At 43.2% G+C, this 26,438-nt stretch overlaps 1 protein-coding gene across 3 annotated transcripts in view; it reads left to right on the forward strand.

Annotated features, from left to right (window-relative positions):
- Nucleotides 1-26,438, forward strand: part of LOC126284333 (neurotrophin 1) — a 180,255-nt gene that overhangs the window by 453 nt on the left and 153,364 nt on the right. The window lies entirely within an intron of this gene.

Genomic DNA, 26,438 nt, shown 5'->3' on the forward strand with positions numbered 1-26,438 from the left:
TATGTTTGAACAGGTTTCATACTGGAATCTCCGAGTGAATTTTTTTTTAGCTCACTGGAACAGGTCGTTACCAGAAATTCAAAATAGTATATGTGTATGAAATCACAATGTAATTACAATTTCCCGCTGATGCGCGTTATAGGGATGCTAGTGTTAAAATGTGTTGCTTATTTGTAGTAATGAATATGAATCTGTTCACACCTGTAGTTCGGTCACTGTAGAATATTTCAGCAAAGATTAGTCAGTCGTCAGTTTCATAGGAAAACCATTACTTAGTTTACTTTACCAGTTTCGATAGTTTAAACTGTCGTCTTCACAAGTTAAATGAGTTCAGGTCATTGGTAAGTCAACGCTACATAATCAATAAAACAGAGTGGCATAGCTAAAATATATTCGCGATGAGTGACAAACAATTAACTCTCCAGTCTCGATGTCATATACATTACGTGCGACGAATGTCAACCCCCTCACTGATATTTGCGATCAGTGAGGGGTTGACATTCGTCGCACTTAATGTATATGACATCGAGACTGGAGAGTTAATTGTTTGTCACTCATCGCGAATATATTTTAGCTATGTCACTCATACATTTTTAGTGATGTCACTGTATTTTATTGATTCTTTAGTAAAGAACACTGCCATGCGATTCTTATTTCGATGTTGGTTTACCAATGATTTGAGCTTATTTCACTTCTGAAGATGATGTTTAAACTGTCGAAATTGGCAAAGGGAACCAAATTAAGGTTTTCTTGTGCAGCTGACGACCGACTTCTTATCTATGTTGTAGTAAATATGAACTTAAATCAACTGAGTTGTAATACAACTCAATGAACAGAAGAAAAATGACGTTTAAAGCATTACTAAACAACTTAGTGTCATATCCTGTTTTTTGTTTCCTAACTCTCTGGAAAGTTGGAATTTCCGGGAACACCTTCATCATCATTAATCGTAGCTAAATGCTAGATATTCGTTCATCGAGCAGCTGCACAAATGAACGCTGCGGCTGGCAGACTTGAAAACATGATGTTATAGTCACGAAAATTACCGATTAGTGCCGATATGTATCGAGCAGAACTAGAGAGCAAAGTGACAATACCACGGGAACAGACGGTAGCACTTGTCGTTTATATTACACTTCGTGGTCTTATTGTTTTGTTTTCCTATTGTAAGTTTTGTCACAAGTTTTTAAAAATTGAAACGTTGTTTTAATAGTTTGGGGGGGGGGGGGGGGGGGTGTATAACGGAAGAGGTGCGTTTCGGCGCTTGAAATTTTAGAAATTATGCACTGCTTGTCATATTGGGTACAAAATGTACCAACCAACCATCAAATTTCAATCAAATTTGCATAAAACGTTATCGGTGTTCATCTCGCGTCAAATTCGAGTTAAGAATCGAGCTATCGAAAATGATCATCATCTTATTCGTTACGTGATATCTGTCAGTACCAGACTAATATCAGTTTCATATGTAATCTAATTTGTTTGCAAATGGTTTCTATTGGCGTTAGACAGTATAATTCGCTCGATTTGTCATCTCAGTTACAACTAAGATTCTACTGAATGTGTTTATTGTGAAGTGCTTAAGACTGGCGTGCTTTGCTAGGAAATACCCTGTTGTGCAATATGTGTAACGAAGAATTGGTTGTTGTGGCCACGTTCAGTGGACAGCTTGCTCTCCAAACAACACACATCCTCGATGTTCTTTTTCGCGATCGTGCACTTAATCGTTCGGATATGGCTGCCAGGGCTGTGCCAAATACCGAAATTATTCCGCAATCAGTCCATCGAGCGTCGATATGCACTGTGTGAAACAGTTACCGTAGACCAACATTTTTTCGGATTGGTGATGAGCACTAAAATGTTTGTTGCGTTACTTTTTGTTTTGCAAGTTTTCATTATTATTTCCCTTGGACATGATGATGTAACAACGTTGATAGAAATCGAGCTGTGAAGTATTGTTGAAAGAGGGAAAATTAACTGTAGTGACAGTACCGTGTAGGATGGGTTAAGTGAAACATTTGCTTTATAAACACCACACATTTCGCATGATATCCATTGCCTCGGGAGTCACAATTTCTCGGTACAGTACACTCTTGGTGACAATGGAAAGGAATAGGAATTACTCGGAAGCATTTAAGTCTGATGTCAAAACCTGGAGCTAACATCGAACTATGGAAAATCTGTCGTTGAAATTCAAAGCCACACTTCATGCCCCTATTTTAGACGCTTTTAACCTAGTTTTTCTGTTCAGATCAGTAAGATAATGAAATGAAAAGCACTGAAAAATATTCTTAGATATCTCACTTGGAGACAGAGCCTTGGAATTTTCTACGTGAATTTTTACGAGATATTAGCATCATGCTTCGAGGGTCTGCGAATTGAGTTTCCAGCGCTGACGCAAAGCAGCCATAGCAAGTCAGTGACTGATCATCATTCATTTTCGATATCCGCTGCAGATCCAGTCTTATATGAGAACCACACACTCTGGTGCACTGCTCCAATATAGGTACTTATGGTATTAGTAATCTGTTTCAAAAAAAGCTACAGTTTTGTCAGTATCCTACCAACAAATCGTATCTATCATATATATCGTCTGTAACTAAGCATACATGAATATTCAACTTCGTATCCACACAAATTGTTACTGCCGAGTTGTATTCCTGTCGCGTTGGTTAAGTAGTCGAGACTAATTAAACGTGTGTTCAGAGCCTCAAGTTTTTGACGCACGCAGCCGTACACTTTCGAAAGGCTTGTTTTTGTATCCAACATTTTCTGTTGAAGCTCTTCCTGGTATCACCCGATCGTTGTATAATCCGTCGGACAAGGTGGAACAGTGCTGTGCTCTTGTGACGGGAAAGCTCTAAGCTCTCCGTTGGGCAGTCGTGGTCTAGTTCCACTCAGTCGCTTCAGGCAAATTCCAGAATAGTTTCGTCGTGAAGGCCGCGGAAGAAGCGTCCTACTCTGCGCTTGCTACCGGAGTACTAATATCGCAGTAGTCGGGAACGTAAATATGAAACCACGTTGATATGTCAATAATGTGAGAAAAATACACCGAAGAGCCAAAGAAACTGGTATAGACATGCGTATTCAAATACAGAGATATGTAAACAGACAAAATACTGAGCCGCTGTCGGCAGCGCTGGTAAAAGGCGTAAGTGTCTGGCGCAGTTGTTAGATCGCTTACTGCGGCTATAATGGCAGGTTATCAAGAGTTAGGTTAGTTTGAACGTGGTGTTATAATCGGCGCACCAGCGATGGGCCACAGCATCTTCGAGGTAACGATGAAATGGGAATTTTCCCATACGACCATTTCACGAGCGTGCCGTGAATATCAGAAATCCGGTACAACATCAAATCTCCGACTTCGCTGCGACCGGAAAAGATTTTATAAGAACGAAACCAACGACGATTGAAGAGAATTGTTCAACGTCACAGAAGTGCAGCCGGCCGCGGTGGCCGTGCGGTTCTGGCGCTGCAGTCCGGAACCGCGGGGCTGCTACGGTCGCAGGTTCGAATCCTGCCTCGGGCATGGGTGTGTGTGCTGTCCTTAGGTTAGTTAGGTTTAAGTAGTTCTAAGTTCTAGGGGACTTATGACCTAAGATGTTGAGTCCCATAGTGCTCAGAGCCATTTGAACCATTTGAACAGAAGTGCAACCCTTCCGCAAACTGCTACAGATTTCAATGCTGGGCCATCAAGAAGTGTTAGCGTGCGGATTATTCAAAGAAACATCAACGACATGGGCTTTCGGAGCCGAAGGCCCACTGGTGTTCCCTTGATGACTGCACGACACAAAGCCTTACGCCTCGCCTGGGCCTGTCAACACCGACGTTGGACTGTTGATTACTGGAAACATGTTACATGGTCGGACGAGTCTCGTTTCACATTGTAGACGTATACGGGTATGTAGACAACCTCATGAATCCATGGACCCTGCATGTCAGCAGGGGACTGTTGAAGCTGTTGGAGGCTCTGTAATAGTATGGGGTGTGTGCAGTTGGAGTGATATGGGATCCCTGATACGCTTAGATACGACTCGGAAAGGCGACGTGTACGTAAGCATCCTGTCTGATCACCTGCATCCATTCATATCCATTGGGCATGCCGACGGACTTGCCCAATTCCAGCAGGACAAAGCAACACCTGACACATTTAGAATTGCTACAGAGGGGCTCGAGGAACACTGTTCTGAGTTTAACACTTGCGCTAGCCACCAAACTCTCCGGACATGAACACTATGGAGCATATTGGGATGCCTTGCAACGTGCTGTTCAGAAGAAATCTCCACTCACTTGCACTCTTACGGATTTATTGACAACCTGGCAGGATTCATGGTGTCAGTTCCCTCCAGCACTACTTCAGACATTAGTCGACTCCATGCCAAGTCCTGTTGCCGCACTTCTGCGTGCTCGCGGGGGACCTACACGATAATAAGCAGGTGTACCAGTTTCTTTGGCTCTTCAGTGTATTTGCAGTTAGAAAAAGAAGTGTGAGCATAACAGTTGCCCTCGAAGATACAACAACTATAATGATGTATGCAGAAATGGATTTTACATTTGGGGACTACAATTCCTTGTGACACAAGGGCAATCCACAGTTAAGGGCCTTTTATTTTTTGGAAAGTGAATCAAATATATCATCAGTTTTCAACTTTGTAAAACAATAATTCCTTTCCCTTTGAACGATATGACGTCTGAAAATGTGGGCACGGCTAGAAAATGAGGAAAAAGACAATGCAAATCGAAAAATAAAATTTTCCAAAGTTTAAATTAATAACGATGTTGCAACGTTTACAGTACATCGGAAATATAGGGCGCAGGAAGTGGTGACGTTTACCATCACTCTCCATGTTGCGATATGCAACATGATTCTTGAACCTCAGAAGACGTCTCTGCTCATTGATGGTAGTGGTACACTGTATGCGCACATTGTATGCGTAGCTGATGATAGAGAAAAGAAATGAAGCGGTTGATTTCGCTACTGGCACTGCTTTTTTCCGAACAGTCCCCTACATGATCGCAAGACAGAACGTTACCTTTGGGTGTGAAGGTCATAACGACAATCTCATATCTCGGTGTTAAACAGCGAAAGGATTGTAATGAAACCCAGGATACTGGCATACAGTGCAGCGACGGGAATGTGTGCTCTTGCTTGGTTCTTCGAATCATGAAAATTAGAGCCATCTCCTGGCTTCGAATATTCTCCTATCGATGTGGGAGGGAGGGTGCGAAAGGGGGGGGGGGGGCAAGGCGCGGGAATCGTCAATGAGCAACTTGGACCTTGCTGATGCCTTTAGCAAAGAAAATTGACGATCTGAATTTTCGCAAGAGTACTGCAGTGTACTCGTCCTTGTTTTAAATGATGCTCTACGAAACGAAACGAAAATTCGAGACTTCGTTATTCGTTTCTGTGACGTTTATTGGTATATCCACTTCTGCCAGAAGTCTTCGTATTTTTGCTCCATGTTTTATCGAATTTAGTAACTGAATGATGGGAGAAGTCGATTCCTGTTACGGATATCAGAGGCAGTGGGCGTACGGTATTGTGATACTATCGAATACTGCTCATCGATCTCGGAGATTACATTATTATGAAGTTACCTTGAAAATATATACTCTAACTACAGAAATCGAAACTGTCGACATTTTTATCAAAAGTGTGCAAAGCCTGACAGAAAACTACATAAAGAGCCAAATACACTACTGGAAATTGAAATAAGAACACCGTGAATTCATTGTCCCAGGAAGGGGAAACTTTATTGACACATTCCTGGGGTCAGATACATCACATGATCACACTGACAGAACCACAGGCACATAGACACAGGCAACAGAGCATCCACAGTGTCGGCACTAGTACAGCGTATATCCACCTTTCGCAGCAATGCAGGCTGCTATTCTCCCATGGAGACGATCGTAGAGATGCTGGATGTAGTCCTGTGGAATGGCTTACCATGCCATTTCCACCTGACGCCTCAGTTGGACCAGCGTTCGTGCTGGACGTGCAGACCGCGTGAGACTACGCTTCATCCAGTCCCAAACATGCTCAATGGGGGACAGATCCGGAGATCTTGCTGGACAGGGTGGTTGACTTACACCTTCTAGAGCACGTTGGGTGGCACGGGATACATGCGGACGTGCATTGTCCTGTTGGAACAGCAAGTTCCCTTGCCGGTCTAGGAATGGTAAACGATGGGTTCGATGACGGTTTGGTTGTACTGTGCACTATTCAGTGTCCCCTCGACGATCACCAGAGGTGTACGGCCAGTGTAGGAGATCGCTCCCCACACCATGATGCCGGGTGTTGGCCCTGTGTGCCTCGGTCATATGCAGTCCTGATTGTGGCGCTCACCTGCACGGCGCCAAACACGCATACGACCATCATTGGCACCAAGGCAGAAGCGACTCTCATCGCTGAAGACGACACGTCTCCATTCGTCCCTCCATTCACGCCTGTCGCGACACCACTGGAGGCGGGCTGCACGATGTTGGGGCGTGAGCGGAAGACGGCCTAACGGTGTGCGGGACCGTAGCCCAGCTTCATGGAGACGGTTGCGAATGGTCCCTGCCGATACCCCAGGAGCAACTGTGTCCTTAATTTGCTGGGAAGTGGCGGTGCGGTCCCCTACGGCACTGCGTAGGATCCTACGGTCTTGGCGTGCATCCGTGCGTCGCTGCGGTCCGGTCCCAGGTCGACGGGCACGTGCACCTTCCGCCGACCACTGGCGACAACATCGATGTACTGTGGAGACCTCACGCCCCACGTGTTGAGCAATTCGGCGGTACGTCCACCCGGCCTCACGCATGCCCACTATACGCCCTCGCTCAAAGTCCGTCAACTGCACATACGGTTCACGTCCACGCTGTCGCGGCATGCTACCAGTGTTAAAGACTGCGATGGAGCTCCGTATGCCACGGCAAACTGGCTTACACTGACGGCGGCGGTGCACAAATGCTGCGCAGCTAGCGCCATTCGACGGCCAACACCGCGGTTCCTGGTGTGTCCACTGTGCCGTGCGTGTGATCATTGCTTGTACAGCCCTCTCGCAGTGTCTGGAGCAAGTATGGTGGGTCTGACACACCGGTTTCAATGTGTTCTTTTTTCTATTTCCAGGAGTGTATGTAACTCAGGCGTCGCCACTGTATTCTAAAGGCTAATACTTTCGCGACGCGACCGCTCTTTTCTATCGTTTGCTGTTCGTTTCACTTCCTCTTCTCGATAACTTTCAAATACTTATTCTTAGGCCGTCCTCTTCCTTTCTTTCCCAGCGCTTTCCCTTCGAGGATATTAACGACGAAAGTATTATGTCCGATGCCATGTCCAGTAAATCTTATGTTTTCTACTTGCTACGTACGTTTACTTCTCGTAAGATTTCCAGGTTCGTTTTTCTCTCCGTCCACCATGTTTTAGCCACCTCGCCGTATTCACATTTCATCTACTTTAAGTCAATTCTTTTCCAATTTACCTAGAGTCCAAATTGCACTTCCACAGAGTGGTGCAATGTATACAAATGATTTTCTGATAGCCGTATTCATGTGTTGGTGTTTAAAACGTTTTTCTTAATTATAAGTGTTTGTTTTGTCAATACAATCCCCTGTGATTACACTACAGAGATAAAATTGTGTCACGTGATGAATTTGATGTCATCATTTTTTATTCTCTTTTTAATTTGTGTCACAGTTTTCCGTACTACCATTACTTTTGTTTTCCGTTTGTTGATTTTTAATTTCCGTAGTTTAATAACGTCTGATAGGACTTGCCGCATTATATTCATTGTTTTTCGTAGTCTGCAATTATAACGATGTCTCCAGCAAATCTGATGCAACGTAACTTTTCTCCACTGTCTGTTATTCTCTATGTCTTCTCCTTCATGATGTGAAGAACTTCCTTAATGGACTCATTACATGAATTCCCCTTCTAATGATGGTCTCTCCTCTGCCTCACTGATGTTCATTTTTGAGCTTTTGTTCTGTTACGGTTGGTTAATCATTCTTCCAGTCAAGTCCTACTTTTTCATAGTTCTGTGTAGTAGGTCCCAGTTCACATTGTCAAAAAGGTTTTTGTAAGTCAGTGACGATAAAATAGGTTCACCTATTTCTATCCTTCCTTCTCTCCAATATTATGCACAAGGCCAAATCCAGTTCCCTCCTTCCTCTGTTTCCGCTAATGGTCAATGTTCTTATTGACTTGTCTTTTTATCCTGCTCTTAAGTATACTAATCAGTAAGCCTTGAAAACAAGTGAAAACAATGACCTTAAGTATGTGTGTATGTTTTGAGCGTAACCCACCGTTCATTTTAATAAAAGAATCTCTGGCACAACACTGAAAAATGGTGATGGGGTAGTATGAGACTACAAAATGTATTTTATTCAAAATGGCGATACGCGAAGTTTTTCTTAAAGTTATTGTTTGCCAAATACACTCCTGGAAATGGAAAAAAGAACACATTGACACCGGTGTGTCAGACCCACCATACTTGCTCCGGACACTGCGAGAGGGCTGTACAAGCAATGATCACGCGCACGGCACAGCGGACACACCAGGAACCACGGTGTTGGCCGTCGAATGGCGCTAGCTGCGCAGCATTTGTGCACCGCCGCCGTCAGTGTCAGCCAGTTTGCCGTGGCATACGGAGCTCCATCGCAGTCTTTAACACTGGTAGCATGCCGCGACATCGTGGACGTGAACCGTATGTGCAGTAGACGGACTTTGAGCGAGGGCGTATAGTGGGCAAGCGGGAGGCCGGGTGGACGTACCGCCGAATTGCTCAACACGTGGGGCGTGAGGTCTCCACAGTACATCGATGTTGTCACCAGTGGTCGGCGGAAGGTGCACGTGCCCGTCGACCTGGGACCGGACCGCAGCGACGCACGGATGCACGCCAAGACCGTAGGATCCTACGCAATGCCGTAGGGGACCGCACCGCCACTTCCCAGCAAATTAGGGACACTGTTGCTCCTGGGGTATTGGCGACGCCCATTCGCAACCGTCTCCACGAAGCTGGACTACGGTCCCGTACACCGTTAGGCCGTCTTCCGCTCACGCCCCAACATCGTGCAGCCCGCCTCCAGTGGTGTCCCGACAGGCGTGAATGGAGGGACGAATGGAGACGTGTCGTCTTCAGCGATGAGAGTCGCTTCCGCCTTGGTGCCAATGATGGTCGTATGCGTGTTTGGCGCCGTGCAGGTGAGCGCCACAATCAAAACTCCATACGACCGAGGCACACAGGGCCAACACCCGGCATCATGGTGTGGGGAGCGATCTCCTACACTGGCCGTACACTTCTGGTGATCATCGAGGGGACACTGAATAGTGCACGGTACATCCAAACCGTCATCGAACCCATCGTTCTACCATTCCTAGACCGGCAAGGGAACTTGCTGTTCCAACAGGACAATGCACGTCCGCATGTATCCCGTGCCACCCAACGTGCTCTAGAAGGTGTAAGTCAACTATCCTGGCCAGCAAGGTCTCCGGATCTGTCCCCCATTGAGCATGTTTGGAACTGGATGAAGCGTCGTCTCACGCGGTCTGCAAGTCCAGCACGAACGCTGGTCCAACTGAGGCGCCAGGTGGAAATGGCATGGCAAGCCGTTCCACAGGACTACATCCAGCATCTCTACGATCGTCTCCATGGGAGAATAGCAGCGTGCATTGCTGCGAAAGGTGGATATACACTGTACTAGTGCCGACATTGTGCATGCTCTGTTGCCTGTGTCTATGTGCCTGTGGTTCTGTCAGTGTGATCATGTGATGTATCTGATCCCAGGAATGTGTCAATAAAGTTTCCCCTTCCTGGGACAATGAATTCACGGTGTTCTTATTTCAATTTCCAGGAGTGTATTTCGTGTTTCACCGATAGTTCAGCACGAGAACATAAAATATATATTTGGACGTACCCTGTTTTTTATGAATCCTCAGTAAGTGAAGTAAGCTCAGATGATTATTCTTTTGTCTCTATTCTCAGGGACTGAGAGAAGTGCCGCAATAGTACGACAATGGACGCTTATTTTGTAGGACTGCTATTAAAATCCCCGTCCAGCCAACCAGATTTAGATTTTGCGTTATCACTTAATGCGGATTTTGGCATGGTTCCTTCGAAAGGGCACGGCTGATTTCTTGAATATAGGTCCCCAGTACGAGCGTCTGGTAGATGGTATAGGTTTAATCTCCCTTCCTTTCGTTCTTTTCGAGTGAATTTGAAAGTGTGCTTAGTGTATCGTCCTTCATTCTCCCACGACTGTGCCTTCTTCAGTCGCTATTCTCATGTTTACTGCTCTGCTTCACCTTCCACTCAACTATATTTATGCATATTCTGCGCTAAATAATCGATGCATTGCATACGACAAGTAGCCCAAGTGCATTTAGAATAACTATACGTCCTCAAAACCTCGCATTAGAACAACTATACGTCCTCAAAACCTCGCATCAGTAACTAATTCCTCATAAACTGGTGTTCTTCTCTTGAAACTTCATTTCAGTTTCTTCACTAGTTCTTAGGCATACGATCGTAACAATGTAAAACTGGGAGTTGTGTCGTGTATCTTAGTTCCATACAAACTGCACCATAGCCTTTTAAGGCTACTACATGACGCTCACTATTAAAATAACTTCTTTGATGCTGTTACAGAAACACTGTGTTTCTGATGACTGAGCAAAATACGACAAGAACCGAATCCGATGTACTCGACAGTTAACTCATACTGCGCCACTAAAAGATTGATCTAATTGTGAGATAATGTACGTGAGCAGAGAGGACAGTTCAAGTACATTCAGACATCTAAATGTCTGAATGTATTAATGAATGTATTAATTACTCCAAAACGTTTTTCGTAATCTAATTTTACTTATCAGAGAAGGAGAAAAGATGAGGCTATGTGTTTCTTTTGATAGCACCATAAGCGGTGAAATCAACACTACCTTTAATTTTTACTGCGGTAATACACGTTTGTTATTGTTGAGTCTTAATATTACGTCCTATGTACATAAGTTTTATTAGCAGTACATACAGAATTTTTATATCTAAGCTCACTTAGATTATTTAAATTTGTAGCGACCATATTTTACAACACTAAAAATAAAATATATATTTACTATCTTAAATAGTTTCTTAACACATATTCATCCGCTTCTAAAACATCCAAAGAAGGAATAGGTCTGCAGCTGAAAGTTTCACCCCAAAACGAGAACAACGATGTGGCTATAGTAGTTTCCTGTTCCCATCTGGATATTTCCTTTCTGTCTGCTCTCGCCATCTAATCATTTAAAAAATGCGTGAGTTGTCCTTTAGAGGATTTGATACAATGTACACGTGTAGCAGCGACAACACCTCTACACAAACACATCTAAAACATTCTCCCTTGTTTTCTCGAGGAAGTGCAGCTTCATCAAAAATGTCTTTTTAATGTAACCTCACACGAAAACAAAATATAGTACCACCTCCGGTAACCTGTAGCTTCACTTACTTACGCAGGCATTCTGAAAATACAAAAAAGTTGATAATTTTAAATTTATAAAGTATTTAAAAAATTTCTAAAGGGAATATGCATTTTTATTGTAGAGTTATCTACGCCATTGTAAAATTGAAACTGATGTTGATAATTACGATACATGTGCAAATCTAAGACAAAACTTATAACCAAAGGTTTTGCCTCCCTCTCATGTGAGCAACTGTATTCATGAACAAAATTTTCGTATAATGCAAATTTCTCGAGTAGTTTCGATGTCGCAAGTTGAATGAACTGCCCGCACACTTCGGAGAAATGTATATGGAAAGGTCGGTAGTTTCCGTAACTTTATGTAACAGCGAGAATTAAGAAAACGGACAAGGTGCAGATCGCTGGGGATGTGTAAAAGCGTGAGGCAGCAGGCTGCCAATTCGAGCAGAACGCGCTCCTCTGGAGAAAGGAGTGGTGGGTGGGTGGTGGTAGGTGAGGGAGGGGGGGAGGGGACTACGCCCGCTATCAGACGTCCTGCGCCAGGCCAGACTTTCGCTTACCGCTGCTCTGCTTGCACCGCGTAATACTCGTCACGTTTCAACACTTGTTGATGCACTACGCTGTTTCCCTTTCTCTGTATGTTTACGTGAGAGACGTTTTCCCTCTTTGGAAATGCCAGTCACATAACACTCGATCATACAGATACAGTTCCAACACGTGTACGTGACATGACAACACTTACTGAAGCTGTATTGACATCTTCAACTTTTGTAGTCCTGTCTCCCTCAGTTGCGTCTAATATTACGGTATACTGATAATTTTTACTTATGGACCGTCTGACAGCAACTGAATAAAACACGATTTTAGTGCCACACGCGTTTCGCCTTTATTTTCTGGAAGGCATCATCAGTGGCAGGTTGCGTGGACAATTTCTTACATATTACGCTCCTGTTGCAATTTTGGTGTTGTTCTTCTTCTTATGAATGCCAATTTGCGTTTTTTCTCCACATTCCACAGCACTAGGAACTGTCAGATACCAAAACATTGCATTGAAACAAGCGTTCAAATGAAGGCGAAACGCATGTGGGACTAAAATTGTGTTTTATTCAGTTGCTGTCAGACGGCCCATAAGTAAAAATTATCAGTGTACCGTAATACTTACTGAAGCATTTATCAAACTTGGAAATGTACTCGTTTCAACTGAGAGGGAGCGATGTCTGACGTTTTTAAACTATTAATACATTTTCATGCATACGACAGATTCTTTTATGTATTCAAAATTTAAGTTTTGAGTAGAGTGGAGTATCTCTGCCTGGAAAGAAACTATTTAAAAATCTTGTATGTTTCTCCAGAAAAACTGTTTTATGAATGATGTGACAGTATTTTAAAGGTACGGATAGTATCAGCAATCACCTAGAAGCATTTCAGAATAACTTTGTTGCCCATTTAAAGTGCAATATTTTTGTAGGCTGATCGAGTTGATATTGAAGAATGAGACATTGTCAGAAGAATAAAAATTGTCCATAGTATGCCCAGTATATAAGAAGGGAAGCAAAATGGCATATGGTGACTACAGCTTGCTGAATGTAACGTACAAAATACTGTCTATCATTAACCGTAGAAAATTAGTACCACTCATAGACAGCAATATACAGGAATACCAAGCTGGCTTTCGACCAGACCGATCGACAGTAGATTACATTTTCACTCTATGACAATTGTTTGAAAATCACTCGGAATATGACAATTACATCTACAGGCTATTCGTCTATTTTTAAAGCGCATCCACAGGAATAGCCTACACAATGTCTTTCGTGACTTCTGAATCCCGAAGAAACTAGTGAGAATGTTGCAAACTTGTATGGATGTGTCAAGGGCAGAAGTGCGTTTCCGAGGATTCACGCCAGAAACATTCGTAATTGAGACAGGTCTCAGGCGAGGGGAGCCTCTCACATGTGCTTCTGTACAATGTCATCTTAGAGAAAGTAATAAGGGAATGTAGGTGACAGGAGTGGGCTGGAGTACAAATGGGTGGTAATATCAACTGTCTCGCATGTGTGGATGATGTAGTACTGTTAAATGACTGGAACCATGAGTTGGCGTAAACGTGCAAGGAGATGGACAGTTACGCACAGTAGGTTGGGCTAAAAATGAATGAAGACCAAACGGAATTCTTGGAATTAGGGAGAAGACAATAGCAGCAAGAATTTCTTGAGATACGTGATATGAGGTTCAAGAGATTTCACCTCTTCAAATACTTGGGATCTGGGTTTACCTGCAACAACAGCATAGAAACATAGAAATCGACTTTAACGAAAGAGTAGCAGTGGGAATGAAATGCGTGTGTTCCCTCGGGGAAATGCTCAGCTCAAAATCAATAACAGAAAATATCAGAATGAGAATGTATAATACAGTGGTATGTATGGTTCAGAAACCTGTATCACGACTAAATGAGAAAAGAAGACAGTATTTATATTTGAAAAACAATAATGGGGAAGATTTGGGTAACCAATCTTGGGTAAAGGAGAATGGAGAAGGAGGAAGAATGAGGAAATATACCTCTTGATAAAACAACAAAAAATCCTGAAGAAGCTGAAGAGCGTAACAATCCAGTGGGCGCGCCATGTATCCCGTATGCCAGAAGAAAGCTAGGTGGAGAAAGCGCTTGCGGGCAAACCAAACACCATATGTACCATAGGACGACCAAGGCAGCGATGGAAGCGCGACCTGGCTGGGGACCTGGCAGTCCTGCGGTTTGAAGACACCTGGAAGAACCGAACAGAAAACAGAAAGGAATGGAGGCAGTTTATGAAAACAGCGTGTGGTCCTCAGGGCCTTCGATAGCTGATTATTTGTGTATGCATGTCGCTCTAGAAAAACTGATTGTTGCAGGGTAGTATTTTAAAGGTTTAAGCAGTGTCAGTCATCACCTATTAGGCGTTTAGAATAATTTTATTTCCCATAGAAAGTGCAATTTCATTTTAACTTATGAATGGGCATGGCTCTATGCGTAGTCACTTTCAATTCCCTTTTTCATTCCTTACACACGGAAATTTAAAATGTATCTCCCTTTCACCAGAACAAGCACCTGCTTAGGGGTAACAACAAATACCCTGGTTAAAAGTAGACAAAATTAAACTGACAGGTAACGTATTAAGCTATGCCATACCTATCTGATCACAGCCGAAAACTGTTACGGATAGTAGTGAAGTCGCAATTTACACGTGCAATACGCATATTGTAAAATTAGCAGGTGACTATGACACTAACAAGGTGACTAATTACTCTCGTGCCTGCGGATGTATTAATTTTTATGACTTTTATAACTACACGCTAATGTTAACTGCCTTGCAGGGGACAGAACCACATTCCATTATTAATCTTTATCTTCCACAATTACTTCACCGAACTGACAAGACAACAATATATATTTGCTTCTTATACGAACATAAAGTGATACCCAGTGCCCAGAGACGGTATTTTAATCATGCTAGGTGACCCACCTTCTGCAGAACAAAATTTTATGTTTCGAATCCTGTGCTCCCCCTTGGCGTTTTCCAGAATCTAAATAGTGCTACGTGCGACGGTTGTTTACTTCAGTATTTATGTGAAATCTTGTGTTATGTTGACAATCAGAATTACAATATTTTCCAAATTGTGCACATAAATACTTCAAATAATTATCAGATCAACACAAGAACTTACATTGCACAAATATGCAATACTTCAGTATTTATGTGAAATCTTGTGTTATGTTGACAATCAGAATTACAATATTTTCCAAATTGGGCACATAAATACTTCAAATAATTATCAGATCAAGACAAGAACTGACATTGCACAAATATGCATTTTCATTGTCAGCAGATTTCATGCCATTACCTCTGTTTTTCAATGAACATCGTAAGATTTATGATGATAACAAAATTTATTAATTGTGATCCAAAATAATTTCCTTTTTGCCAACTCCATTGTGAAACCGCTTTTTGTACATAGAGAGAAAATAATAATAAGAATGGGAGATACAACACGATATCAATCTCTACTCTCTTCATACGTTATTGATTTTGAACGACGTTAATCTACTTTTATAAGTTTCGTACTAATAGACTGTAACAAATGGAAGAACAGTGATATCAGCTGTAAATCGCTGTGGTGTCGTATTAACGTCGTTCGGAATGTTATTTGATAACTTATTCACAAACAAGCCGCCCCAGCAACTGTCGAATCATGTGATATAAATTGTTATCGTAAGACCATAACGTTCAAGAAGGCAAAGTAATCGGTGTTCCTCCAACCCTGTCACAATAAATTCGCGGGTTTCCCAGTACGAGATGATGCAATCCCTGTCATTTATCGCGTTGTTTCATCCCAGTTGTTATCAGTTGCCCCTCAATATTTTTCACGCTATACAACAAAGTCTTAACCGTATAGGGGCGAGAATTTTCGGTTTAGAAAAGGGAGCTATTAATATTGTTGTGCCTGTGAACAAGACGAGGAAGTGGTTGAACCTGCTTGTCCAGGAACTCAGTTCAGGCATTTCGATTGGCAGTACGCCGCCAAACGAAAAAAAAGTTTTCCGAGCATTTAAAACATCGACAAAGCATCGTAGATCCTACTCCAGTTTGTTGAATTCCTCGCATTCTTTGTAGGGATACTAAACATACTTTTGTTTTTTTTTCCGCAAAGGATGAACTTTAGTGTGTCTGGAGGAAGTCATGTTCCATCGCTAACCCGCCGTATGAGTGTATAACACCCCTTTTACATCGTTATTGAGAATGTTATGCTATCAGCCTGTCATGATTTAGAGCAACATGTTTCGGTACTACGTTATCCCATTATCAAATGCTATAAAACAAGCAATAAAAAGCAATACTACATGTTCTGACAACCACACAAAAATATTTATGTGGCCCTGTAGAACAGCATACCTTGAAGTTTCTATGCCATTAGGCACCGTCAAAAGTTCTCGTAAAAGCCCAGCAGAAAACAGCTCAGTCGAACGTAAAACTCTTCTTAGAACATTTCATGTTGGATTGTTGCGCTTTCAAAGCGAAGTTGTAAACCGAAGGCAGCTGCTTTCACCCTCAAAGGTAGCACTTTCCTGAGAGTGTAACAAGCGAGCATTAGACGTTCTAAAAAGAATTTTATGTTTGACAGTGCATGTTTTCCGCTGGAGTTTTACCTTTGACGGTACCTACTGGCAAAGAAGCTTTAAGGTATGTTTTTCTACAGAACCATATAAATTCTTTTATGTGGTTGTCAGTAGATGTAGTACAGCCAATTATTGATTGGTTTCCTTGTTTTATAGCATTTAATAATGGGGTAACGTAATCCTGAAACGAGTTGTGCTAAAAATATCACACATTTGACAACTTGTGGCTGATTCATGGTACAGTTGTACGACGGCGTCAAACAGATAAACCTTGCTACACAAGGTGAACTCAATAGTCACTTCGATGTACCACATCTGCGGGTTCTCTGAAAACGAGTCACCGAGAAGAGTTACCGGCAACCGCGTTGTTTCACACCACAGACAATCATCAGAAGCTACAAAGACACAGCAGTTAACTAAGTTTATTTGACTGATGAGCTTTTATATCACTTGGAACAGCGCCTTCTCGAGGTGTACCTAGAAACTAAAGAGTTTTTAGTCGAAAAGAGTCATTCGTTTTGCTGCGGTCAGTCAGTCAAGAAGTTAAGTCCGCCCCGGGAACTAATCCTGGTAATTCAGTTCGTTAACGGGTTGGATCAACCACAGATATCTACTTCTAGCTATCGGCCAGTGACGGTCAAACCTCCGAACAAAAGCGCACTGGCGTTGCTGCCAATTTTTTCGCATACGTAGGATACGAGCTGGCCAGTCCTATTCACCATCGAGTACACGTCACACCAGGTTCTCAGCCAGTAGCTGATGGCAGCCCGCCGTACTTACACTAGAGTAGCCTTGATGGCGACATTACTCTTCTGCCGTTTGCTCAGTCGACTCTGAGGAAGGTTTCGTGTTATCTTTTGGCCGCAACCATTGGCTTATAATCTAGCTGTTGTGGATACCACAGCCGGTTTCTGGCATACACGGGTGTCATTGTAGTCAATATATACCACATAAGAACGCTAAGCTTGATGTTTCTGCAGGAACATCGAGCGCAGCGTTTTTGCGTGTCTTTTGGTTCTGAACTGTTAGCATGTTTTGTTTGTCGAGTTGTTAGTGCAAACTGCAGGGGGCCAGCCGGGACGGCGTAGGAACTATTTTTATAGTTATGAATCTCTATTGAATCTCTACACGTGTGCATGAAAATACGATGCCCTTACTAAGACGCTCGTCTCGCGGAATATTCTTACGTGATTCCTATCTCTGCTAACGGTATGGCCCATATGCCATGTCCTTTTTTGTTCGGCCGTGCATCTTTTGACATTTCCTTTTGCAGTTTCAGTATACACTTGTCCTCAAATGCAGGCGAATACGCGCCCTGGACTTAACCTGACGCCACGAGAACTATCAGGGCAGAAGAAAGGTACGTTTCACCTCTATCGCCCATCTGAGCTGTTAGTGTATGGAAATTACCCACATGTGTTGGGTTCAGTAGGCCACAGAGAAGTTTAGGAGTAAATGCTCTGCCGCTCGAACACGTCCTCATGTATGAGGTTTATCATTTATAACTACAGCCCCAGCACACATTGCAGAGAGAATCGTTCACCGAATGCTACTCCTTCTCATAAGTCAGTTGTGTAGTTCCTTTGTGAATGAAGATAGCAGATGGTGAGACGGCACTGCTGGTGCTGATTCATCGTGTTCTACTTCCTCGGCAGCCCGTGGTTTGTGCTGGTCCTGCGGTTTCACGCCCCGTCAGTGACCAGATGGGACTAACTAGAGCAAGGTCAGAGTCTTGTCTCTATGTTTTCTGTAGCAGATACCATGCTGCCGAAGCTCTGACCGAACAAACATGGTGCGGCACGGTATACAAACACATCCAGAAAGAGTCCATATATCGAGATGCGATTCTAGTTAAGTTAACACAGACGACGGGAAGTATTTTGTAACCCATGAAAGTAATTTTAACGCTTATATCGGCGTAATTGTAATATCGATATTGTTTTTAATGAATTTTATGAATTATAAACTTTTTTCCGTGGCACTGAAAAGGGCCTTCGAAGAGTACTTCAGTGACGTAACGTATGTGAAGCTTGATCAAAAAGTAAAAATATAACCGCACCGTAAACAACTGCTCTTGCCCGCATCTCGTGGTCGTGCGGTAGCGTTTTCGCTTCCCACGCCCGGGTTCCCGGGTTCGATTCCCGGCGGGGTCAGGGATTTTCTCTGCCTCGTGATGCCTGGGTGTTGTGTGATGTCCTTAGGTTAGTTAGGTTTAAGTAGTTCTAAGTTCTAGGGGACTGATGACCACAGTAGTTAAGTCCCATAGTGCTCAGAGCCATTTGAACCAAACAACTGCTCCGCGGTCACGAGAAGATGCCACACCGACTTCTGCTCTAATGTAGCATACGTAAACAAATACGAAGTCGTGTACGGTCCGTGTATTTACCTGTGCCCTTGAAACAAATTAGTATGCGTCCACTATTGTACGACCACACAAGTGGCTTGTGAAGTTAATCAGAACTTCATATTGTATACGACAGCGGGAAAAATAGATGTGGTTTTCGTTTATGCCAAAGCCCATGTGGTGTTAAAGCAGCATTTCGTTCGTGTGGTGAGAGGTATTCCGATCAAGCCAAGCAGTCACGATTTTTCTTTGCAAACATTGTGTTATCTGCTTCTGTAAGTAAAGTTGACACGTTAAACACACCAAACTGTGTTTCCAGTAAAGTTATATGTTCCTTTTCCCTTAAAAATATGTATCATACAAGGGCGATAGCAACTCATTTCGGACTCTACTTTAGCAATTTAGCAAGCCATTTGCAATTTCTAGGTGCCAGTTTTAACTACCCGGCAAGATAATAAGTTTTGTGATACCGTAAGTTCAATTTATGTTTATAATATGGACAGCATCATCCTGCTTCCAGTAATTTGCAGAAACTGAGGCTTTGTACTAAATTGTCGACTAAGAGCGTAGGTAGTTTGAAACACAAAGGTGTACCCTCGACGTGAAATAAACATCCGCTGCATCAAACGATGAACAACGCTTTTATTGATTTAAAGAAGAAAATATTTCTCTACAAATTCACAACTTATTCATTTATTTTGTGGTGAACACTGTAGATTAAATGTAACGAACACAAATAAATATGCAATTCGGTTTGAACTTTTCTTCCTATTATAAGTAAAGTAATATGTTTCCATTTTCAGTTGCTCCATTTTTAAATAATAATTTTAAACTAGCATTCTTGGATGAGGGCCAGTATAACAATCACAGCATGAGAACTGAAGATGCCCACACGAAGAATTGACGGGAACCGTGATTTTACCTAGCCAGTCAATGTAACAGACACGGTACAGGCTCGTCATCGCTGAAATAAGTATCAACTCGAGTGAACAACAACATTTTGTATAGCTTAATAACAGCGTTTAATCAACTGATATTTTATCATGTGATTTTTCCACAGTTAAATTTCCCATATGTAGAATGATTTCCAGAAAGTGACTAACTGCATAACATAACTATGGGACTTAACCTCTGTGGTCATCAGTACCCTAGAACTTAGAACTACTTAAACCTAACTAATCTAAGGAGATGACACACATCCATGCCCGAGGTAGGAATCGAACCTGCGACCGTTCCGGACTGAGCGCCTAGAACCGCAAGACCACCGCGGCCGGCAAGTGCATAACAGTTTATGGAGATTTTGCTGTATTGTCCTGGAAAATTTGTATGAGAAAAAATCAGATATGACAAGGAATGAACGGAAATATCACGATGTAAATTGTGGAGCTCTTCTTACTGCATGTAGACAAAATTGAAACAGTGCAAGTAGATTTGTGAAGTTTAGTTGCTTAGTAATTTGTTTAAATGATTAGATTAATGCACGCCGAAGACTGAACGTAGTGGGCTGTGATTACTACGGTGCAATACAACACTCATGGGTCTTGAATATTAGGTTAAATGTCGAGGAACCTGAGTAATGTGTGCTGAAGTAAGATTAGGTGCTGAAAAGCAACGCCTACGATTTTTTTATGTGAAACCTATTAAAGCTTACTAAATAAAACAAACATTATTAGCAATCTGCCTCTTTAATCTTCACGTCCGCATATTTGCAGCCTTCTCCCGTTAATGAGCTCCGAGTTGTATCGTCTAACAGGGCCGTCTGTAACGTAACTATCTCGGTGCGTGAGAAACAGCTTGCAGAAATGGAGTTTAGAATTCGAAGAGTTCGTCCGCACATGGAACACCCTCTCCTTTAGCATGGCAATACCAGACTACCCTGCGCTCCGGCATGTGCAACAATCCGACGCCTTGTGTTCGCTGTCATCGATCATCCTCCATACAACCCCGGCTTGGTCCCATCCTATTTTCATCTGTTTCCAAAACTTAAAGATCATCTTCGAGGACTTCACTTTGATAGTGATGAAGCTGTACAATGTTGTGGCTCCGTCAACAAAGTAACACTTTCTAAAATCTTTAAGAGTTTTCACATAAAAACCAGGAGGTATTACTTTTCAGCACGCTCTCGTACATAGAATAAAAAGTCTGCTTCAGTTGCCTAGTGCGTATAAAAGCTGTACAGAGCGATCTGAAAAGTGCTGACTTTTATCATGTGTAGTAAGTGAGTAATGTGAGCTAATGTATTAATTTTACTACTGCCGCAGACTTCATTTTGAATGAATGAAGTGTTAAACTTACTACATATTCATCTTATAAATTCTGACATTATTTATTTAATTAATTAATTCATCGATCATATTCAACAAATCTCATCAATAAAGAGAACATCGAGACTTCTGGAACGAGTTAAAGTTACATCAACAAAAGACGAGCAAATCTTAGAAATTTAATCCGTGTATTGCATTAACAATAAAATATCACCTACTGCTTAATGATTTTCACAATTAGCTAATTCTATTTGAAAACAGAGTTGCGATTTTGAAAAAAAGTCGGTTGTCTCCTCAATTACACTGTATAACTTCTCTTTGTCTGCTATTAGTAGCGCAATATTTACTTGGCTGTAACGGTATTTTTCAAAGAAAATTTGTACCCAAGTCTGTATATACTGAGGCTTTTTTTGCACATTACTAACTGGCATGCAGTTTTGTTACAAACTCTGTTACTTCCCAGGTAGTGAACATTCCTTTCGAGCCTCCAAATATATACATTTGGACAATTTGTACAAATAGTGGCTACTGAAGCATTTTTTAATTTTTAAGTGGGAAGGAATCCAATTTCTTGCTCAATTTTAAACGAGAGCTTGTTGAATATCTACCAAGCAGAGTACATAGCTGCATTCTGAACGCTGTAAAAGAAGGCAAAGTCTGTATGAAAATTATTGGTTTTGTTTGTATTGTGATCGTGTAAATTGAAGTTCAGTAAAGCTGGAACTAATTTTTATTAAGGGAAAACAAAAATTTTTGTCAGCAAATAGTTTGGGAAGATATGTCTGAAAGAACAGACACCACGCATCATATAACTGATTCGCTTCGAAAGGCAATGAATCCGCCACCTTCAGTGCGAATGCACAGTTACGTTCGACCTTCCGCAGAACTGTCAAAGAAGCGAGCATGAAGGACATGGATGTGAACTGTGGACAGGTTGCACTAGGTGGGAAAGTGGGTCGGCCAGAAGGCGTACCAAGATAGTGCGTGCAATTGTGATAAACACTGTGTCAGGATGGTGCAGTGGTTAATGCAACTGCATAGCAAGCAGGAGGTCCCGCGTTCGAATCCCAGTCCGGTACAAATTTTTCTGCCGTTGCTGCTGATTCCGCACGTCGGTAGTTACTTCCATTTCATTTTCTTACTTCCCCTCTCCACCTTCAATTTACCTAATAATTGCGGAAGACGTCAGAGAGTGAAATACGCAAAACATTACCTGCAAGCTCTAATTATTGAGAGAATAGCCAGGAGATGCAGTACAACTCCCGCTGGGGAAAATCTGCGACTAGGCTACACTGGAAACCGTCGTTCCTCTCTCCTGTGAAAGTAAAATCGGCGCTCGCGCTGACCACCGGAGACTTCAACGGCCGGTAGAGAAACGAGCCCCGCGGACAGCAGAACGCGCCGGCCGCCTGCTGCTGGTGTTTTGCGGGCCGGTCTACCACCGCAGGCGCGGTGTCCCACTGACCGACCTGCGGGGACCGATTACCGAGTAGCGGGACGCTGAGGCGCGGGGGAACCGGCCCAGGCAGGCAGGCAGGCGAGGCAGAGCAGAGCCACGCAGAGCAGCCAGCTGCTGTCCGCATTCCACGCCGCGACCCGGACTGGCCGCCGCCGCCGCCGCCGCCGCCGCGCGACTTTCTCACAGCCGCCACTACCTCAGCCTCAGCTCCGTTACTGAGCCGCTGGGGAAGCACGCGCTCCTGGGATACGCACAGTGGGAGCGCACTCTCGTTACGCCGCATCGAATCATTTCCCGGCCGTGCCTGTGTGCTCTTCCCGGCCCTGTTGTCGATGTCTTTGCCCGTTTCCAGTGTGCAGTACTGCGGCTTGGGGTAGGAGGGTTTCTGCAATCTGAAGCGGGTAGATCCTGTCTTCCTCTAATCTTCCTAAATGGGTTGTGGATGCGTCCTAAGAGGCTGGCTCAAGGACGAATGAATTGCGCAAGATGGCAATTGTCTCCTATTCATTGCTTATAAATACGAGGGTTGCCCAAAAAGTAGTACACGGCATTTTTTTTCTTCGACATTTCTTCATTGAACGTAATGAGAATTTCACACACGAACTTTTATCTATACACCCTATTTTCCACGTAATGTCCTTCCTCTTCTATAGCCTTCAGCCAGTGCGAAACAAGGGCGTGTATGCCTTGTCGGTAACAGTCCTTGTTCCGGTGGCGGAGCTTCACTGTGAGAGTCACCTCATATTCGTCCTCAAAATATCTTCCACGAATGGCATGCTTTACTGGCTCGAACAAGTGGAACTCGGACGTGTTCAGCAGTCCTCAGACTTGTGTGATGCTGAGCATTATCGTGTTGCAGCAAAATATATTGATTGCTGTGACGCCGAAGTCACCAAAAGCGCGTCTTGAGTCTTGTTAATGTGTTGAAATATGCTTCTGAATTAATGGTAGCACCTGGTGGCATTACAAACGGCCGTAGTGGCCGAGCGGTTCTACGCGCTACAGTCTGGAACCGCGCGACCTCTACGGTAGCAGGTTCGAATCCTGCCTCGGGCATGAATGTGTGCGATGTCCTTAGGTTAGTTAGGTTGAAGTTTTTCTAAGTTATAGGGGACTGATGACCAGAGAAGTTAAGTCCTATAGTACTCAGAGCCACTTGTTGGCACCACATCAATGAGAATCACAGCTTCACAGTCCTAGAACACGGCGGTCATGAAGCAGTTGCTTTGAATTTTTTTCTACTGTGGGGAGTGGGAATGGCCTCATTCCATCGACTGTCATTTTATTTTGGGCTCGAAGTGTTGAACCCAAGTTCCATCAACTGTCACAAAAAATGGTTCAAATGGCTCTGAGCACTATGGGAACCGAGCGAGGTGGCGCAGTGGTTAGCACATTGGACTCACATTCGGGAGGACGACGGTTCAATCCCGTCTCCGGCCATCCTGATTTAGGTTTTCCGTGATTTCCCTAAATCGTTTCAGGCAAATGCCTGGATGGTTCCTTTGAAAGGGCACGGCCGATTTCCTTCCCAATCCTTCCCTAACCCGAGCTTGCGCTCCGTCTCTAATGACCTCGTTGTCGACGGTACGTTAAACACTAACCACCACCACCACCACCACTATGGGACTTAACATCTGAGGTCATCAGTCCCCTATAACTTAGAACTACTTAAACCTAACTAACCAAAGGACATCGAGCACTATGGGACTTAACATCTGAGGTCATCAGTCCCCTAGAACTTAGAACTACTTAAACCTAACTAACCAAAGGACATCGAGCACTATGGGACTTAACATCTGAGGTCATCAGTCCCCTAGAACTTAGAACTACTTAAACGTATCTAACCTAAGGACATCAAAAACATCCCTGCCCGAGGCAGCATTCGAACCTGCGACCGTAGCATTCGCGCGGTTCCAGACTTAAGTGCCTACAACCGCTCGCCGCTAGGCCACACCGGCCGGCATCATCACCTGTCACAATCCGGCACGAGAAACTTGGTAACACACAACTGATTTACGCTGGAAAGAAAATTAACTCCAATTGTGGCTACCAGGTGTAGATCTGACGGCGCTGTACACTGTGGTATAGCGGTACGACACAGTGTCATTTGATCAGCCTTAATGTGAGTTGACGTTATGACTGTCGAGAAGAGAGACCGTCCAATGTTAGTGAAGCACTTTCGTGTAAACGACATCAATTACAGTGCTGCACTGAAAGAGTATTGCCGACTGAAAGGCGCGAGGTGAAGTCCGATGACATTAAATGGTTTAAAGAAAATGATAATGAAAGTCGAAAACATGGGTGTCCTCGGTGTGACACTTGGAAAAGGAAGGCGTCCTATCCTGGTGAAAGTTGACGTAACTAACCATACTGCATATGCCCCGGGTAACGCAAGTACTCGCGCAGTTTCACGAGAATTGTGCATTCCGTGGTCATTAGTATTAAAAGTTTTGCGGTCTATTTTACACTGGTACCCGTAAAAGATCAAACGGTGCAGCAGCTGACATCTCACTATCCGCAGCAACATTCTGAATTTGCTCTTTGATTTCTAGCAAGGTTAGAAGTTGATGCCAGTGTCGGGGCAGTATTCTAAGACGTGACGAGCACACTATAGGGAGCAGTGAATACACAGAACTACCAAATTTGTTTTAATATTAAACCGCGTGTTTTGCGCGAAGAGCCATAGCACTCGCTGTATGTGAATGTGTAGTGTGGATTCACAAGTAACTTTGTTCACGGTCCGTTCCTGTTTCAACAAAATACACAATGAGGGCCTGTCAGGTATACCGTGAGGTCTGCGTGTTATCGAAATCTCCTTGTAGAGCATGAGATTCCTGAGTTGGAAGGGCGCAACTGTGTGGAAACCACTGTTTTCATGCAAGATCGGGCAGCACTTCATGCCGCTCATCCAGTGGAAGCCCTGCTTAATGCAGCCTTCCACAAACGTGAGGAAGAGATTTTCCAGACACATGGCCTTCAAGGTCACCTGATCTGAATCCATGTCAGTTTTGACTCTGAGGAAATCTAAAAAGAGCGTTTACCAGGCGCATGTTCGTTCCCTACCTGACGTGAAGGCCAGTATATAGAGACACGTTGTTCAGATTCCACATGAAATTCTACGAGCAACATTTGATCATGTCGATCTAGGGATGCAGCATCTCGTCTTTACCTCCGATATACAACAAATGGTATAAGCGGTGATTAATAATAAAATCCACATTATGCTTTTCTTGGTTGATTGACATTTGCTGACTACGTGGATATGAAAATATTTGTACACGTCTTTTTTGCATTCATAGCTCTAGCTTTGCAACTGAAGACCAAAATCGGAAACATTTCTTGTCCAGCGTAAAACGGTTCAGTATTAACGCATTAGAATATCTGCGTGGTTTCGCTGCCATATACATTCAAACCACTATGCTTATTTTTAGGTAGTGACAATAAGAAACTGTAGGACTAGTACCTATAAGTTTGATGGTGAATATATGTGATTAATATTATAGTTTACCTAAGGACACACAGAATGACATCCCCATAAATATTTTAAAGTCCGATATATCGCTAATTTGCAGCATGCCATAAAACAAAACTCCATGTTTCTATCGTGATACTTCCGTTTTGGCACACGAGGAGGCCATTTCGCAATGCCACCGAAACGTAATTTATAAAACCAGAGGCGCAGTGATACGATAAATCGCAGCAGAAATCTTAAAAATAACGACGGTTGACCGATAACGGGAAAACAACGATATCTGAGCTGTAATACTGGTCGCAAACAAG

The sequence above is a fragment of the Schistocerca gregaria genome, chromosome 8 (assembly GCF_023897955.1).
Source record: "Schistocerca gregaria isolate iqSchGreg1 chromosome 8, iqSchGreg1.2, whole genome shotgun sequence".
Lineage (NCBI taxonomy): Eukaryota > Metazoa > Arthropoda > Insecta > Orthoptera > Acrididae > Schistocerca > Schistocerca gregaria.